The 19,771-nt window shown below is 41.4% G+C and overlaps 1 protein-coding gene across 1 annotated transcript in view; it reads right to left on the minus strand.

Moving 5' to 3' along the window:
- TMEM104 (transmembrane protein 104) overlaps window positions 1-19,771 on the minus strand; it is a 1,389,603-nt gene that overhangs the window by 521,444 nt on the left and 848,388 nt on the right. The window lies entirely within an intron of this gene.

Consider the following 19,771-nt stretch of genomic DNA (forward strand, 5'->3'; position numbering starts at 1 on the left):
CTCCCCAGGCGTAATCCGTAGCATCTGTTGTTAGTGTCTGCCTGGCTGTGGGTAAAGTGAAAGGCTGTCCCTTGTTGTGGTGACATGCCTGTGCCCACCATCGAAACTCCTGTTGTAGGCAGGGAATAAGTGGTATTACTGTTTCCAAACTGTGACAATGTTGAGTCCAAACACTTTTTAGGTACCATTGTAATTTCCTCATATGCAGTCTGGCATACGGTATTAGTAGTATGCAGGATGCCATGAACTCCAAGGCCTGCAGAATTATTCTTGCAGGGAGTTGGGTTTTTGTTGCCATCAATTGAAACTACTGAGTCAGTTGTCTTTGCTTGTCTGGCGTGAGATAAGCCATCTGGGCCGTTGTATTTAAGCTGGCACCCAGGAATATTATCTCTTGTGAGGGCGCTAGTTTTGACTTCTTTTCATTTACTGTGTACCCCAGGCAAATTAGCAATCTTTTTACAAACGCCAGATGCTTTAGAAGAATGTCCTTGCTCTCTGCTTGAATAAGACAGTCGTCCAAGTAGGGATATATTTGAATTCCTTTTTCTCTGCAAAATGCAATTACTGGTGCCAGGCATTTTGTGAAGACCCTGGGCGCAGTAGATAAGCCAAAGGGCAGTGCAGAGAATTGGTAATGCATTGTGCCAGCTATGAATCTGAGGTATCTTCTGCAATTTTGTCTGACTGGGACATGCAGGTATGCCTCTTTGAGGTCCAAGGTAACAAGCCAAGCCTTCTTGCCCAGCATGGGAAGAAGTTGCTGTAGTGTCAACATTTAGAATTTCGGAACATCCAGGTAAGTATTTAGAGTAGATAGGTCCAGAATGGGTCTCCAGGCTTTGTCCTTTCTGGGGACCAAGAAAAGTCTTGAGTAAAATCCTTGTCCTTGTTCCTGTTGTGGCACTTTTTGAATAGCTCTCATGACCATGAGGGCTGTAATTTGTTTTTGTGCCTCTGCCCATTGATTTTGTGGCAGGTCTGGCATTCCTTTTGGTCTTGGTAGAATGTGAAAGTCGAACCTGTAACCTTGAGACACAATATCCAGGACCCATTTGTCTTGGGTGATTATATGCCAATTTTGCGTAAAAAGTGCTAGTTTTACCCCTAAGGGAGCGGCCAAAAGGTAAGTGCTTGGCATTTAAAGGGGGAAGTCATTGGGACTGTTTCCTATAAGGTTGTGACTTGTCTTCTCCTCCTTTTGGGGTTGAAGCACCCCACTGTCATGGTCTGTAAGAGCCTTGGGGCTGAGATCTGCCTCTTTGTGGCCTGTCTGACACTGGAAAAGACCAATTTTTAGAAGGCCAATTTCTGCTAAATCGAGGTGGCTGTACCTGTAAGAAATCCTTCACTGTTTGCATAGATTTTGCCTTATCCTCCATTTTCTTTAATACCTTTTCTGCCTTAACACCAAACAAGATATCATGCTGTAAAGGAGCATCCAATAATTTTGCCTTAACATGATCAGGTAAACCTTGTTCTTTTAACCAAGCATGCCTTCGAATCACAGATCCTGTAACTGCGGCTCTACAAGAAGCCTCTAAAGAATCAAAACCACATTGCAGAGTATGTTTTCCCACTTGTTCAGCTGCATGCAATAAATCCTGCATTTCCTTATAATCAGGACCATCTGAGCTTGTAAGCATTTTCTGTTTTAACAGAGACATTAAATATTGTTGGTATTTAAGCATGTGGAACTGGCAATTTAAAGCCCTTACTGCTAAAGTTGCAGAAGTGTAAACCTTCTTCCCTCATCTGTCTAATGCTCTAGAATCCCTGTCGGAGGGAACTGGAGTTTTAGCAGTGGAAGCCTTTACCCCTTTGGGACCCTGTGAAATAGTTTCTGGGTCAGCAGCAGGGTTTTTATAAAGAAATTTGTGAGAGTCAGGGACTCTGTAGTACCTATCTGGCTTGACTGGTGCTGGGGGCAAAGAATCAGGGGTTAAACTGGATTCAAAGAACACATCATCTACAATATCCAACACAGGTGGAATAGCAAGGGGCCTGTGTTGAGGCAATAAAAGAAAATCTCTGAGCCTTTTCTTGGATTCTGAATAATCCTGGCTCTCCCAATGGAAATGCTCCCTCATGGTATGTAAAGTTTCCCCAAAAGAGTAATCCTCAGGAGGAGAGGCTGAAGGGATTGATTCTTCAGCATCAGCGTCCTCATAGGGGGGTAAAGAGTATCCCTGGTTTGAAGAGGAATCAGAAGAAATGGAAACCTGGTCAGAGGAATCATAGTCTGTATCCTGCCTAGGCCTTTTATCAGGAGGGGGGATGGGAACCTCTGATCAGAGTAATTAGGTCTTTGGCCATTTTGAGCATCTGTTTTTTAGGCATGGAGGCCTGTCCAGGTGAATGCTGTACTTGATTCTTTGTCTTTAATGGAGTTTTAGACTTAGTTGTTGTTTTGATGGTAATCTGTGAAGGTCTGAAAACACCTTCAGAAGCCGATGCCTGCTAAGCGGCTCCGGACCCATCTGAGGGGTTCATTTCCGTAGGCCTAATACCTTGAGTTTCCAGAAGCCTAGTGATCTCCATGTGGGAGTCGGAGGCGGCCTGTGGCTCTGAGGTAGCGGGTGTCAGGGGCTGCGAAAGCGCCTCACTGAGAACCGGCGAGCCGGCGACTGGCCGAGAAGAGGCTTCATCATCGGTTTTGGACCTCGGATGCCTGTCCTTATCTTTGTCTTTGTGTTTTTTGTGTATTCCGGTCATCGGTTGTTCCAACGGCATGGTATAATTGAACCTTCAGCCAAAATAATGGCGAGCAAAACAAACCGACGTTTAACAGTGCGCTTGTTAAATCTAGCACAAAACCGACAACTAGTGACGTCATGGTCTGGGCCTAGGCATGGAATACAGTAAGAATGAAAATCCTTATGAGGTATTTGCTTCCCACAAGAAATGCAATTATTAACTTTTACTGACATCGGTCTGAGGCAAGAAATTTTTTCCCCAATGGGGTACTTAGCTTTATTGAAGACTTCGGTTCTGAAATTCGACTTCGAAAATCTCAGGAGTCGGCCGACCAGCACTTGCGAACTGCTTTTGCTTCAGATACCACGTGACAAGAAAGACTGAAGAAAATGGCGTCGGCTGCATCTTATATACCCTGGCCCACTGATGTCAGGGAAGAAGCGACAGCAACCGACGCCGGACCAAGACTTTGGAACTCTGGCCGACTGCGGGACCGCCTGACAGCAGGATAACCCAAGTGTAATGACTGCAGCAGTGAAACACGATGAACATCTAGTTCCTAAGCCTCTATCATAAATTGTAGTAATGCCTATAACGTGTTTACATAATTTACTTAAACGTCTCTTCAAAGTCTCTTTTTCAACTTACGGTCGAAACTGAATTTGTATTTTTTTGTTTCTCTATGAAATGCTTTAAATACAAACAGTTTTTTACAGTTACAGTTTTTTTTTAATATATTCTTCCAGAAATTTTTCCAAAGCAAAAAAACAGTCTCAAATATAATGAAGCAAAATATTTCCTTCTGAATAAGAATAAAAGCTCTTACCTCTGGGGCTTTCATACCTAATGGCACCATCAAGTTGTTCCATATATCATACCTGTTCAATTCCTTTTTTTCTTTATTTTGGATTCTCACTACAAATTTCTTTTGATTGTTTGCATCAGCTTTCCTCTGCTCATCTCTTACAGCCTTCCCTGCATGCTCCTTTACTGTCTGTGCATAAGATTTTTGTTTCTGGATCCCTTCCTTTAATATAGATTCAGATTCTTCAGTTTGCATTTTGTCCATAATGATGCCCCACAAAATGCCTTCCCACTCTCTGGCTCGCTCTGCTGCATCATTTCACTCAATATAATATTCCACAACCCTCTTGACTAGAGGGCTGTAATTATACATCCACGGTTTAGAGATCCGCTTATTTCAGAAGCAGCAAACATTTTTTTCTGAAAAAAATTCCTCCGTTTCCTACACTGACTACAAAACAGCATTAGTGTTCAGCTCTGTGCTTTCCACCATCTTGTTCATCCTTGAGTATCATTCTCCCAGCCACCACTGCTCTAGGAACAGGATGATTGCTCCCAATGCCCGGGCAAAATTTCCCCTAGTCAGTATGAATACCATCTCAGGTCTCCCCAGAAAAGAGGCCATTTGCCTAGTGGGACTAACCCAGTGAACAAAGTGTAAATAAATGCAAAAAATATATTTTTTCTTTAACTTAGTAGGTGGGCTGGTCAAATAGACTCGAGCTCATGAATGAATACAGTAAGTATATTATAGTTCTAATTATCAAAGTTAGCATACATGAATGCTTACAAATTTTTGCACAATAAAAAAGTTAGCAAATTTTCCTAAATAAAGGTAGTAAAGTTACCCTCTCCCCCTTTTTTCTGCTCTTCATTTCCATTATGCTTATAGCTGTATCCCATAGCTTATGTCTCCTCCCACTTCCAATATGTTTGTGGGATAAACGGGTATCATACTTAAGAAAAGCAAATTTACAAAAACAAGTGGACTCAAAATAGGGATAAACTGGTAGATGCCTCATCAGACAGATAAAGATTATATTTAAATTGTAGTAAGATAAACTGCGGACTCAACACGACTCAGCAAGACTTTAAAACTGTGTAATTTATTGTGGTAAGCGCTTTCGCGTACCTTCCTGTACGCTTCTTCAGACTATTTTGTTATATATATATTATATTTAAATTGTTAATCAACTAAATAGACTATCTGCAACAGTCCCTTTTAAGCGCAATCCAAGTGCACTGTCTAGTTAAGTAACACATTCACATTCAAAAAGTATACAGAGGCAGAGGGAATCAAACTCAGGACAGCAGAATGGAGCTCATTAGTTCATAAGGTTGAGGTTATGAGCTACTAAATTAAGTGCCTTTACAGAAAATGGGTAATGTATGACTGAAACAGCCTTTTTAAGGATATAGTAGGTATTAAAACATTTACTGAGTTCAGAAATACACATTTCAGACATACTATTGCCCTTACAAGGGCTGCAGATAGATGTGGAAATAAGCCAGCTTATGTAGTCAAAACACATGGGCAAACTAGCTGAACCACGTGATCCTTATCTGCCATACATCTGGTAAAACAATTAGATGAAATGTACTAAATATAAATGCTCATATGTAACACAGCAATAACCAAGAACTTTGTGTTATACCTACAAACAACTTCAACAAACTGTTAAAATTGACTTAACAGACAGCCTATTTTCTTTCTCAGTGCATGTGAGCAGCTGTGGATCCATAAATGTACAAAATATTAGAAAGTTCCTACTGCCACCTTACAGTAAGACTGTGAGCAGTTTCATTTCCCTGGTAGTGGTCTACCTGGCAGAAACATTCCATCCTATGCTTACAGGTACGAAAATGAAACAAATTTATGTGATGAATGTACCACATCCATGCCCATCCACACTCCCACATATACAAATAGATCCATCAGGATTCATCTGAGTAACACATTTACTACATCCAGGCACATCCCATACTTCCAAGTATGCAAATGAATCCATCTATTTATTTATTTACTTTATTAGCCAGATAAATAAACTGGTTCTAAACACTGGACCATTTTCAATCATGAACTGATTGAAACAGCAACAACAAACATACACCAGTACATATACGTACAAAAAAGAATAAATTACATAAATACACGGTAATAATCTATATACATATGTTGTTATTACGTCAGCACGTTTTTTTACCATAAACAAGTATATACTGGCTAGCAGATTTTAACACTAAGAAATACATTCCCTAAGAAGTATAGCATAAATAGTATTGGCTATTGTGAAATGAGTTTCTGAGTCTCAAACATATGCCAAAGACTCTCTTAATCCTGTGAGGGTGTATACATATAAGGAGTATTTGAGATGTGGCTAAACATGGATCCTTAAATTAGTTGAATGTGTATTTACCAACAAGATGAGATTTTAGCAGTTAGCAAAACACTGGAAGACTGGCAGTTTTACACATTCTGCGGCAAAGCATTTCAGCTGCTAAGAGCATCTTTGCTAAATGCTTTCTCATTGGCAGGGAAGGTAAATTAAGTTCTTTGCAAATGAAAACTCTCTAGGCTTCTCAAATTAATTTTATGAGTACAGCACTTTTGACAGCCTGGCCAGCTAAAGAAAGAAGGTGGGGGCAAAAAGCAGAAGGGGAAAAGAGAAAGGGAGGTAAGGGACTGTGCAGTAAAGAAATATTAAAGTGGCCACTATATGTAGCCTAGTGTACAAACTATGTGAAAATAAATGAAACATATAAAATTACAACATTTTAATAATTTGCATAAACAGAATGACTTGTTTTGTCCTCAATAATCCTTCAACATCAAGTATACATTTATATCCACAAGTTAAACGAAAAAAGAAACTGTGGTAAATAAAAAGTGTCAACTCTAACACAGTCATACCCTCCTCTTCGGAATAATAAACTATACTGCAAGTCACAGCACACTTAATAATGTCAAGGTCTCACTAGGCTGCACAATCTCCTATGAGCCTATGAAAAGCTGAAGGCTGTGGGTCACACTCCCAAACCACAAAGTGACACATTCTAATGTAGACACTGCAGTGAAGCTGCACTCCGGAGCAGCTGTCCTTTGGATGAAAAGGTTGTTACAGCCTGAGCTTGTAGCAGTTTGGCTGGATCAAACAAATCTATGCTATTACTGACTAAAGGTAGGAATTAGTTAAAAAAAATTAAAAGGGTAGGAATTAGTTCAACAAAATAATACAACTGACATACTTCTGAACACACACAACAAATCACCTCTGCAAATTCTTTAAAATGAACTGAACAGAATACTTTTTCTGGGTCATAGTCTTAATATCCACACTAAAACGGTCATAAAACTGAATATTCACCTCTACATCAAGACATCAAGAGAATTCATCATGCTGAATCCAGGAATTTAAAAGATGTCAGTGTACTGACCACAATGTCAGCAGTGATTCCTATATATGACCTGATAGAAGAGACAGTCTAGAGACCCAGAAGGGCAGAAAAGGTGGGACATAAAATACATTTAAAAATAAATACCACTGACAGTTACTTCTTTTAGTTTGCAATTTCTGTTCAAAACACTTGAACTCTATCTCAAATGACACTCATACTGAGTCAACCTCACCAATACTTGGCCCTGTACCAGTATAAACTGATAATAGATCTGCACTGAGCAAGCTTTTCTAACTACTCTCAAAGATATCCCTGTAGTTTTTTACACTTTCAAGACTAATTGTAAAATTATTAATCACTGTATTATTCTTGCACCCCTTTCTCAATGTCTTACTCTAATCCTTTATCTATTTATGCTTGTTTAACATTTCTGAAATTTCTTACCATTACACAGTAACATTTTCCTCTCTTAGTATTAAAAATTCGTATCCTTCCTTCGCCACTCTTTTTTACCTCATTCTACATACTCCATATCTTTCCTTCTCTCAGCTTCTCCCTCTTTCTTTAGGTTTATTATAGCTTAGCACCAACAGTCGCATTTTACCTTCGCAAACTGTACATAATAAGTATTAGTGCTTTACAACGTGCTACACTTTTACAATTGTTTAGACACACTACAAACTTACATAATAGCATAACTTATTCTGTCTTTATAAAAGCTAACATTTTATTCTGATGTACATTTTCCTTTGTATATGCAATACTGTATTGTAATGTATAATTACTGTCTGGTAGAGTTTTATTTTACCCCAGACCTCTGCTGAAAAGGAATGGTAACAAAAAACAAAAAAAATGCCAAAAGTAACAGTCATATACAAGACTATTTTTTTAATAACATTAGTTTCATAACATGAATCATGCTTGGTCAGAGCATTTAGCTAATCAGAGAGAAGAAACAGAGTCCACTAGGACTTTTGACCGTCAATGAAGCCCGTATTAGGAGGGCATCAGCATTAGAACTGCAGGATGCTGAATTAAGAGTATATAAGGACTTCTATCTGCAAGACAGTGATCTCCAACTACATTTGGAATCGAATGAATATTACTATAATTTATTCAGAAGAGGCTTCTCATTTGTGTCCACAAGGGCCATGGATCTTGATAATACTCTGAGTTGTGTTTATTCATGCTCAAACTTAACTTAAGCGTGTTATTTACGAATGAATGATGAAAAAGGTAGTAATAACTCAATGAAAAATAAGTGTGTTAAACTCACTCTTACATCCATCTATTAAGGTTTTCGAACAGTTATGTGAAATTAATTTACGAAAAGTGTGCAACTCAAAGGATCACTTTTTTCTAGTTTGACAAAAAAATGAAAGACTTGTACAAGTTACTGCATAGTATAAAGATAAAAAAATCACTGTTACCTCTAGTTAGTATTCCCTTTAAGACACAAGCTCAAAACATTAATGGCTGGACATTTTCTCCTAATATAAATGGTAAGATCTCAATTATACAACAAAGCAGGTGCTTAAATTATGATTAGAGCCTGAGAGTGAACATACTAAAAGTAAATTTATAAAAATGTTTGCCATTATTAAGTTTAAAAGGGCTCTGACTGCAAGTTTAAGAAAATGGGTGTGAAAAATTAATGACTGAAAATATTGTAGCATTGGTAGAAAAGCTATTATGAAATGGAACCGTGTTTAACTGAATAAACTAACCCTGTGGTAAAACTTGTGTCAAATTCTGGTAAAAGACGCAAGTATCAACTGTACAGATCCCCTGTTCTAAATATGTGAAAGGAGGGTCTTATAACTACATTTTCTACTAGCAAAAGTAACTTTGCCATACCTGGGAAAGCTGTAACCAGTGAAAAACATGCTACTGATAATACTAAAAAAAAGTGATAAACTTGTTTGCAAAAATAACAGTCAGAGTTCTATTATTGTGCTATTGCAAAATAAATTAAGTCAAATGTCTTAACTGACAGCTGGAAGCTGCAGGGAATACTAGGCTCATATAGTATGTTTAAACTTATAAAGTCACACTATGTTTATAAGAAGAAGACCCTTTAAAAAACACTTAAATAGTCTGCATTTAAGGAGATAAGAAGCAATAACCTATTATGCAAGCAGAAACACAGACTGCTTTTGGAAATGCAGTTCACGTTGTTGGTGTAGTTCCCAGTTTAACACATACCAAGGATATATTTTCCCATTTTCAAATATTTGTGGAGGAAAAAGGAAGAAAGCAATCCTTTTGATAGAATGGCTCATTAGTGTGGGTTACGGGAATCTGCAAGTAAATAAATTCACAGACATACATTTGCCTAAGAAAAGATGGAGAAGAAACCACCAGAAATATTTATGAATGTATGAATCCAACAAAAACCAAGCCGTAATGTAAAAAGGCCCTAAAGGTACAGATACCAGCTAAGGAGATTTTATATACATATACACACACACACACACACACACATATATATATGGGAATCTTGAGGCAATGTTACAACTGCCTCATGTACACAGACAACCCTCTCCTCCTCCCAACAAATTCCAACACATGTGAGAGATGCAACCATATAGCCATACTGGAGGCTAAACTCTCTCAAATCAGTACTGGCGTAAGCAGTCAGGAGGAGAAGGAAACCACACTCACTACAATTCCAGTCTCACATAGACCTACCACGACAGCAAACCAAACACATAAACACACAAAAACATACTCGGAGGCTCTAAATAAAAATCTGCCTAAGCAGCAGAGACCTCCAAAGCAGACACCCAAGCAACCGCTACCCCAAAATAAAACACGTACAACACATAGCTCACAAAGCCAGTGTGCCGAACAGTCACAGCCCTTAAGGCTAAACAGCACACCTGATACACTTGTAATAGGTGACTCTATCATCAGGCACACTGCCGTCCCGCTCACCAGGCTGAACAAGGAGAAGGTCACGGTGAGCTGCCTGTCGGGCGCTAGGATCCGCCACATAACACAAGCACTCAGGTCACTCCAAGGCAAGTACAAATATGACTCAGTCATTGTCCATGCTAGTGTGAATGACCTGAGGCATTACCTCCCTGGACTACATGAAAAGAGACATAGAGGAGCTCTCTGAGCATGTAGCCCAGGCCGGTATGACCCTGACCTTGAGTAGCATCTTACCCTCACCAAGAATGATGCCACAATATGAAGACAAGATGATCAATTTCAACAATTGGCTTAAGTACTGGTGTCATTCAAAGGGGATCCAATGCCTGTCAGCCTGGGATGACATGCTCGATAAGCCACAATGCTTCGCTAGGGACGGCTTGCACCTGTTACCCCTGGGCTTTCGGATATTGGCAAAGGCTCTTGCAAACCCATAGTGCTTTTTTAGGCAAGGCTCAAAAGACAAACCCACCTATATAGGTATCACAAGGGATAAGAAACTAAGAGTAATGCTACTCAACGCCAGAAGTCTAAACCTCAAGATGCACGCACTCTAAACTCTCCTTAGCATGGAGAACATCGATATCTGTGCAGTAACAGAAACCTGGTTCAAGGCTCCCGAGAGCACCCCAGCACTACCAGGTTACACCTCATACCATGCTTTTCAGCCCCAAAACTTGGACCGAACCACAAAAGGAGGGGGAGTATCAATATTCGTCAAAGATACCCACACCTCCAGGTTGGTGGCACAGCACGAAGCATCAGAGACTATCCATGTGCAACTAACAGTGGGTAAAACTGCCTTCCAGTTTATAGCCTGCTACAGACCACCCGCCCAAACCCAGGAACCCCACTCTGCCTTCCTGAGAACACTGGAAAATATGAAGGTTTCTCCAAATACCATTATACTGGGCAACTTCAACTACCCAAACATAGACTGGGAGCATTACTCTAGCTCCAACACCCTAGCCCAAAGGTTCCCAGAATTTATAAACTCAAATGCTATGGAACAACTTGTTACCACTCCCACAAGAGGGGAAAACATACTGGACCTGATCATCACCAACATGGGGACTCTATGCTCCAGACCAGAAGTGTATCCCTCACTGGTAAGATCAGACCATAAACTAATCTCACTGGATATTCACATCCCGACTCCACCCTCTGCCCTGAAAACCACAGTGAAAAACTTCTCTAATGCAAATTTCACACTCCTCCGAGGTGGAATCCTTCAAAGCCCCCGGGCCTGTGGAAAATACAGCCCAGACCGCAGAATCCTTTATAAACGCATTCTATGAACACCTTCAGGAATGCATGGATCATGCAATCCCAAATAAAACCAAGTCTCAATCCTCCAAAGGCAGACGTCCTGTCTGGTGGACCCCAGCCATAAACAAACTATACAATAGAAGGAGGAAGTTACTACATGATAGAGCAAAATCCCAAAAAGGGAAGGCATCTCTGATCAGTATTAGCAAAAAACTACGGGCACTCATAAAATCGTCTAAGGCCAGCTTCGAGAGAAAAATTGCACAGGACTCTAGGGATAATCACAAGGCTTTCTTTAGTTATGTTAGGAACCTGGGTGGGAATTCCCAGATATGCTCAGAATTAGTCCAAAATGACAAAAAATACCCCGAACCCCACAGACACTGCCAACATCCTAGCTGACAGGTTCAGCGCAAACATCTCCCCCCCCTCCCCACCAAAAGGGCAAATATCTATCCCAGCAGAGTGCTGCCCCCCTGACATCTCAGATGCTCAGGTAAGAGCTGCCCTCTCCAAAGCAACAAACACAGCATCAATGGGACTAGACGGTGTCCCGGGCTGCGTCCTACATGAACTCCAAGAAGAGCTAAACCCAAACATAAAACTACTGTTCAATCTCAGCCTTACTACAGGATATGTACCCAAAGAGTGGCGTACAGCAGCAGTGGTCCCTCTCCACAAAAGTGGTGCCTCAACGGATCCTGGAAACTATCGCCCCATAAGCCTGACTAGCTTGGTCTGCAAAGCTATGGAAAGGATCATCATGGACCTCATAAATAAAGATATCGGGGACCTACAGACACTGGATCCTACCCAGTTTGGCTTTGTTAAGGGCAGATCCTGCCTCTTAAACCTGGTTGATTTCTTTGAAACAGTCACTAAGGCCATTGACGAGGGGAAGGTGATCTACACAGCCTACCTGGACTTCGCAAAAGCCTTCGATACAATACCCCACTCGGGCATTATAGATGAGCTCACCAGCTTAAATATAAACCCCTATGTCACTAGATGGGTTGCAAACTGGCTCAAGGACAGAACCCACATGGTTAGAATTGCTGGAGCCATGTCAGACTCCAAACCAGTTACAAGTGGCGTCCCACAAGGCTCAGTCCTGGAACCTCTCTTGTTCGGTATATATTTCTCAGAGGTACAGGCCAACACGGAAGGACTGTGGCTGACCAAGTTTGCAGATGACTGCAAACTGGGCGCCATAATCGACACTCCAGCCGACACAAGCATCCTCCAAAAAGGCCTCATAGAAACAGACAACTGGTGCCAGAGCCATCAAGCTAAACGCCAAAAAGTGTATAGTCATCCCCTTTGGCAAAAACAAAGTGCCCACAAATGACCACAAAGGTGGTAATCCATTAAGTACAGAAGAAGTAATTAGGGACCTGGGGACCCACGTTGATAGCAATCTCTCATTTGACAACCACGTGGCCAAAGTGGTTAGAAAAACATTTTATATAGCCCACCTAATCATGAAGGGATTCACATCTAGCTCAGGGGAGGTCATCGTGCCTCTTTACTCATCCCTCATCAGGCCCATAATTGAGTAGAATGCCCCTTTTGGGATGTACTTACCAGATACCTGCAGCAACTGGAAAGACCCCAAAAGTACCTCACCAAGAGGATCAAAGGGCTCAAATAGATGCCATATGCTGCCCGGTTAAAGAAACTCCAGCTCTACTCAGTGGCATACCGCCTGCTCAGAGGCGATCTGTGCCTAACATATAAAGCCATGTCCAACCCGGAATTAATGGACATGCTGCACCTCAGAAAATCCAAATCCCAACGAGCTACGCGCTCGAGAGACTTGAACCTCAGCACTGAAATAAATAGGACATGTTGGAGGGACAGATTCATAACCCAGAGGCTCCCTTCACTCTGGAATAAAATCCCAGTCCAGGTTAGGCAGAGTCCCTTCATTGACTCTCTTCAAGAGGAATCTTGATGAGTGGATGGGAGATCGTAGGTTTACCTCGGGTATCACTTCTGTGTCACTGTTAGACAGAGGCACAGTATACTAACCTCAAAAAAGGGCATAGCTAAATTATTTTAAAATGGGTGGCGAAAGCCAAACACACTCTGGCTAGGTTTATAAATGCCCAAGGGCTGATAGCCTAGTATGAACCTATGAACCTATATACATATATAGATATATAAATATATATATATATAGAGAGAGACACACACACAAACACACACACGAAGACCTTATACCAATTAAAGATGTATGACAGCACATGCCTTCTGCAGAGCAACCTTCAACAGCAGAATCCGTACAGAGAAATTAGCTAGAGAGTAAAATATGGCAACCTGAATGTGTTACACATGTCTAGAGCATGTGTATTTGCAACCTACAACATTTGTAGATCAAGAAGAAGAAATTAACTAGCAAAGCTGAAGCAAAAAAATCACTTAATGAACAGATGTAGTCTAGGGAAATTAATTTAGAATGTATACAGAATGCAATACCTGAGAAGAATTCTAAATTTTCAATCAAGTTAAAACGGGAAGCTCCAGAAATCGAGAATTCAGTTTATTTATTGATATTTGGTTATTGAGAAGCTTTAACTGGGCACAGATGCCCTTTTTCAGCAGAGGCCCTGGGAGAAAAGTTCCAGGGTGTCATATTTAATACAATCAATATTTACAATAACACATTTTATAACAGTTTCAGTGAATTCATAGCATTACATTATTATAATGAAATTTGTATTGACATTCAAAAACATTAAATTTAAAAGCCTTGTATTGAAACTTTACAGAAGAGTGGTGCATAAGACAGGCAGGAGTAATTTAAGAAATATAATAGAGTGAGGTATTAGAAGAGATAAGCAAGTCTGAGTGTTAATAGAGAAGTAGTGATGACACAGAAATTTGGTTGTGCTAATTAGCATTAGGTATAGTAGTTTAAGAAGTACAATAAAGTAGGGTATTAGAAGGGGATAAGAAGGTTAAGTGATTTAGTGCTTTAAAGGGAGGTATAAGAAAGGTATTAAATGATATTAGAGGGCTATGTCCCAGGTGAGGAGCAGGGACAGAGCCAGGAGGCAGAGAGGAAGTATTTTAGTAATGGTTTGAAAACATGAAGGTGTATGACAGATCTGATCGATAACAGGAATTTTATTCCTAGTTCTAACTACATTATTGGAATAGAGACTGACCCCAGCAGGGTTTTGTGGTTTGTAGATGGTAAGCAGTTGTTTATTATTTGACCAAAGGGGGATGATTTGGAAGACAATACTGGAGTAGGGTTCTAATTGCTGAGCAGGCAGACGGGGTATGGATGACTTTTTGGGTTAAGGTGAGCAGAGTATCAAAGAGCTGGTGAGGAAGCTCAAGCCAGTTAAGTGTTTTTAGTATGAAACAGTGATAGGTATGGTAAGGTTTTTTTGCAAGCAAATCTGGCAACTTTGTTATAACACACTTAAAGTTTAGAACCAAGTGAGGCTTGTAGGTTGGTCATAATAGGGATCCATTTAGGAGAGAGGCTAAGAGGTAAGTGGTAGCTCGAGTTACCTTGACAGAGTCTGTAAGGAATTTCTTTACTCTCTGTAGGGTGCTAGTTTTGATGGGTTTTCTTGATGCTCTTGTGGATATGTAAACTGAGGAAAATGTAACAATGAGATGGATTCCCCCAGTGTACTTAAATAAGGATTAACAGTGCCTGTCCAGTGTTATAAACCCATTTGTGTCAGTGTAAGAGAGAAAACTCAAATAATGAAACCCTAGGTAATAGGCATCTTTAAAGTAAGGAAAACAAAAAAATACATATTTTCCTAAGACACCATTTGCAGAGGGAGAGCAACATAAAGAAGGAAAATAAACTGAGAGGGGTGGTGTTCAATCACACTGAAACAGAAGGATACAGTGTTGAAAAGAACAGAAAAAGGAGAGGGTAGAGAATATAAACGAACACAGACCTAGTGATATTCTTGTTGTGTCAAAATAAAGGTTCACTAGACAGAAGAATAAGAGTTCTGTGCCTCATGTTTACAATGGAAAAGAACAAGAAACAATGAATAAGGTAGCTATTATCAATTGCAATAAATAAAATTGGTACAGGTTGACTTTTGTAGAAGAAGAGTCAGACACTGAAGCTTACTGCCTGTGTTGTTATGAGAGGAGACGGTGCTTTCTCCTTCATTACAAAATGAACATGAAGGAACTCCAGACATGGCTGATCTTCAGGTATATTGTATAAACATTAAAACGGCACACAAGGAGGATGAGACTTGGTGAACAGCAAAAAAAAAAAAAAATACAGCTGTGAGGAAGAAGCTGAACAAAACTTTCCCATGTTTAACCCATACTTTGAGTTACGGAATGATTTACTGGACAGAGAGGAAGTAGTACATCAACTATTAGGTTCATAGGTTCATACTAGGCTATCTGCCCGAGGGCATTTACAAGCCTAGCCCATCGTTTTGTGGCTTACGCCACCCCTTAAGTATGGGGAACTATACCCATTATTTTGCTGTGCCTCTGTCGAGCAGTGACACTGAGGTAATCCCTGGGGTATATTTGCGATCTCCCATCCATTGGTCAAGATTTCTCTTGAACAAGGCCAGCGAGGTGCTCTGCCTCACATATACCGGGATTTTGTTCCACAGCATAGGGAGTCTTTGGGTGATGAATCTATCCCTCCAGCACGTCCTAATAGCCGTGTCGAGGTTTAAGTCTCCGCCCTTGTGGCTCTGGTGGATCTAGATTTTTGAGGTGAAGCATATTCATCAAATCTGGGTTTGACATGGCCTTGTATGTTAGGCAAAGGTCACCTCTGAGCAAGCGTGCGACTGAATAGAGCTGGAGTTCTTTCAGTCGGGCAGCATAGGACAGATTTTTGAGACCCTTTATCCTTTTGGTGAGGAACTTTGTGGTCTCTCCAGCTGCTGCAAGTGTCGGGTCACATACATTCCGAATTGGGCATTGTACTCAATCATTGGTCTGATGAGTGATGAGTAAAGGGAGACCATGACCTCCCTTGATCTAGATGAGAATCCCTTCATGATAAGGTGGGCAATGTAGAAGGTCTTCCTAACTACTTTAGCTACATGGGTGTCGAATGACAGACTACAATCAACCTGGGTCCCCAAGTCCCTGATAACTTCTTCTGTGCTCAGTGGATTGCCACCTATTTGGTAGCTAGGGGTAACCTTGTTTTTCCCGAAGGGTATGACTATGCATTTTTTGGCATTTAACTTTAGGCCATGGCTCTGGCACCAGTTAGCACCTAAAACTTTCAGAAAAATAGTGAGGAGGCTAGCATATGGACAAATACTGGAAGTGCAACTTGGAATGGCCTCCATCACAGATCCTGGCAACGTTTTACTGGCCAGGAATAATGAAATAACTCGGGAATGTCTCTGCTAGATATCCTGAATGTCAGAAGACAGCCCCCATACAGGCATTAAAAATTCCTTGAATCCAAAACTTATCATAAAGGTGCCATTTGTTTGTACATCTATGGACATTGCTGGACCAATGATAAAATCCAGCAGTGGGCTTTAAATATATCTTGATTTTGGAATATGCAACTTAGTATTCCAAGAGTATTAGGTTCATAGGTTCATACTAGGCTATCTGCCCTAGGGCATTTATAAGCCTAGCCAGAGTATGTTTGGCTTTTGCCACCCATTTTAAATTCATTTTGCTATGCCCTTTTTCGAGGTTAGTATACTGTGCCTCTGTCTAACAGTGACACAGAAGTGATACCCGGGGTAAACCTACGATCTCCCATCCACTCATCAAGATTCCTCTTGAAGAGAGTCAGTGAGGGACTCTGCCTAACCTGGACTGGGATTTTATTCCAGAGTGAAGGGAGCCTCTGGGTTATGAATCTGTCTCTCCAGCATGTCCTATTTATTTCAGTGCTGAGGTTCAAGTCTCTCGAGCGTGTAGCTCGATGGGATTTGGATTTTTTGAGGTGCAGCATGTCTCTTAATTCCGGGTTGGACAGGGCTTTATACGTCAGGCACAGGTTGCCTCTGAGCAGGTGGTATTGCCACTGAATAGAGCTGGAGTTTCTTTAACCGGGCATCATATGGCATCTGTTTGAGCCCTTTGATCCTCTTGGTGAGGTACTTTTGGGGTCTTTCCAGTTGCTGCAAGTGTTTGGTAAGGTACATCCCAAAAGGGGCACTGTACTCGATTATGGGCCTGATGAGGGATGAGTAAAGAGGCACGATGACCTCCCCTGATCTAGATGTGAATCCCTTCATGATTAGGTGGGCTATATAAAATGTTTTTCTAACCACTTTGGCCACGTGGTTGTCAAATGAGAGATTGCTATCACCTTGGGTCCCCAGGTCCCTAATTACTTCTTCTGTACTTAATGCATTACCACCTATGTGGTAATTTGTGGGCACTTTGTTTTTGCCACAGGGGATGACTATACACTTTTTGGCGTTTAGCTTGAGGCCATGGCTCTGGCACCAGCTGTCTGTTTCTATGAGGCCCTTTCGGAGGATGCTTGTGTCGGCTGGAGAGTCGATTATGGCACCCAGTTTGCAGTCGTCTGCGAACTTGGTCAGCCACAGTCCTTCCGTGTTGGCCTGTACCTCCGAGAAATATATACCGAACAAGAGAGGTCCCAGGACTGAGCTTTGTGGGATGCCACTTGTAACTGGTTTGGAGTCTGACATGGCTCCAGCAATTCTAACCATGTGTGTTCTGTCCTTGAGCCAGTTTGCAACCCATCTAGTGACATAGGGGTTTATATTTAAGCCGGTGAGTTTATCTATAATGCCCGAGTGGGGTATTGTATCGAAGGCTTTTGCGAGGTCCAGGTAGGCTGTGTGGACCACCTTCCCTTCGTCAATGGCCTTGGTGACTGTTTCAAAGAAGTCGACCAGGTTTAAGAGGCAGGATCTGCCCTTAACAAAGCCGAACTGGGTAGGATCCAGTGTCTGTAGGTCCCCAATATCTTTATTTATGAGGTCCATGATGATCCTTTCCATAGCTTTGTAGACCAAGCTAATCAGGCTTATGGGCGATAGTTTCCAGGGTCCGTTGAGGCACCACCTTTGTGGAGAGGGACCACTGTTGCTGTACGCCACTCTTTGGGTACATATCCTGTAGTAAGGCTGAGATTGAACAGTAGTTTTATGTTTGGGTTTAGCTCTTCTTGGAGTTCATGTAGGATGCAGCCCGGGACACCGTCTGGTCCCATTGATGCTGTATTTTTTTGCTTTGGAGAGAGTGGCTCTTACCTAAGCATCTGAGATGTCAGGGGGGCAGCACTCTGCTGGGATAGATATTTGCCCTTTTGGTGGGTGGGGGAGTTTGTGCTGAACCTGTCAGCTAGAATGTTGGCAATGTCTGTGGGTTCGGTGTATTTTTTGTCATTTTGGACTAATTCTGAGCATATCTGGGAATTCCCACCCAGGTTCCTAACATAACTAAAGAAAGCCTTGTGATTATCCTTAGTGTCCTGTGCAATTTTTCACTCGAAGCTGGCCTTAGACGATTTTATGAGTGCCCTTAGTTTTTTGCTATTACTGATCAGAGATGCCTTCCCTTTTTGGGATTTTGCTCTATCATGTAGTAGCTTCCTCCTTCTATTGTATAGTTTATTTATGGCTGGGGTCCACCAGACAGGACGTCTGCCTTTGGAGGATTGGGTCTTGGTTTGATTTGGGATTGCATGATCCATGCATTCCTGAAGGTGTTCATAGAATGTATTTATAAAGGATTCTGCGGTCTGGGTCGTATTTTCCACAGGCCCGGGGGCTTTGAAGGATTCCACCTCGGTTTTGAGGAGTGCGAAATTTGCTTTAGTGAAGTTTTTCACTGTGGTTTTCTGGGCAGGGGGTGGGGTCGGGATGAGAAAATCCAGAGAGATCAGTTTATGGTCTGATCTTACCAGTGAGGGATACACTTCTGGTCTGGAGCAGAGTCCCCATGTTGGTGATGATCTGGTCCAGTATGTTTTCCCCTCTTGTGGGAGTGGTAACAAGTTGTTCCATAGCATCTGAGCTTGTGAATTCTAGGAACCTTTGGGCTAGGGTGTTGGAGCTAGAGTAATGCTCCCAGTCTATGTTTGGGTAGTTGAAGTCGCCCAATATAATGGTGTTTGGAGAGACCTTCATATTTTCCAGTGTTCTCAGGAAGGCAGAGTGGGGTTCCTGGGTTTGGGAGGGTGGTCTGTATAAGGCTATAAACTGAAAGGCAGTTTTACCCACTGTTAGTTGCACATGGATAGTCTCTGATGCTTCGTGCTTTGCCACCAACCTGGAGGTGTGGGTATCTTTGATAAATATCGATACTCCCCCTCCTTTTGTGGTTCGGTCCAAGTTTTGGGGCCGAAAAGCATGGTATGAGGTATAACCTGGTAGTGCTGGGGTGCTCTCGGGAGCCCTGAACCAGGTTTCTGTTACTGCACAGATATCGATGTTCTCCATGCTAAGGAGAGTTTCGAGTGTGTGCATCTTGAGGTTTAGACTTCTGGCGTTGAGTAGCATTACTCTTAGTTTCTTATATTATTATATTATTCCCACTGTAAGGTTAATGCTGGATCTATAGCTAAGAATTTAGTCTTATTACTTCCCAGAGTAGAGATAAACAAGCAAATACCAATTACATGACTCCATTTACACCCAGAATACTTCACCAGCTATGACAATGCTTTAAGATCATACAACTAAAAACCTTAGTGTATTAT

The sequence above is a fragment of the Protopterus annectens genome, chromosome 10.part0, assembly GCF_019279795.1.
Source record: "Protopterus annectens isolate FY-2018-M chromosome 10.part0, PAN1.0, whole genome shotgun sequence".
NCBI classification, from domain to species: domain Eukaryota; kingdom Metazoa; phylum Chordata; order Ceratodontiformes; family Protopteridae; genus Protopterus; species Protopterus annectens.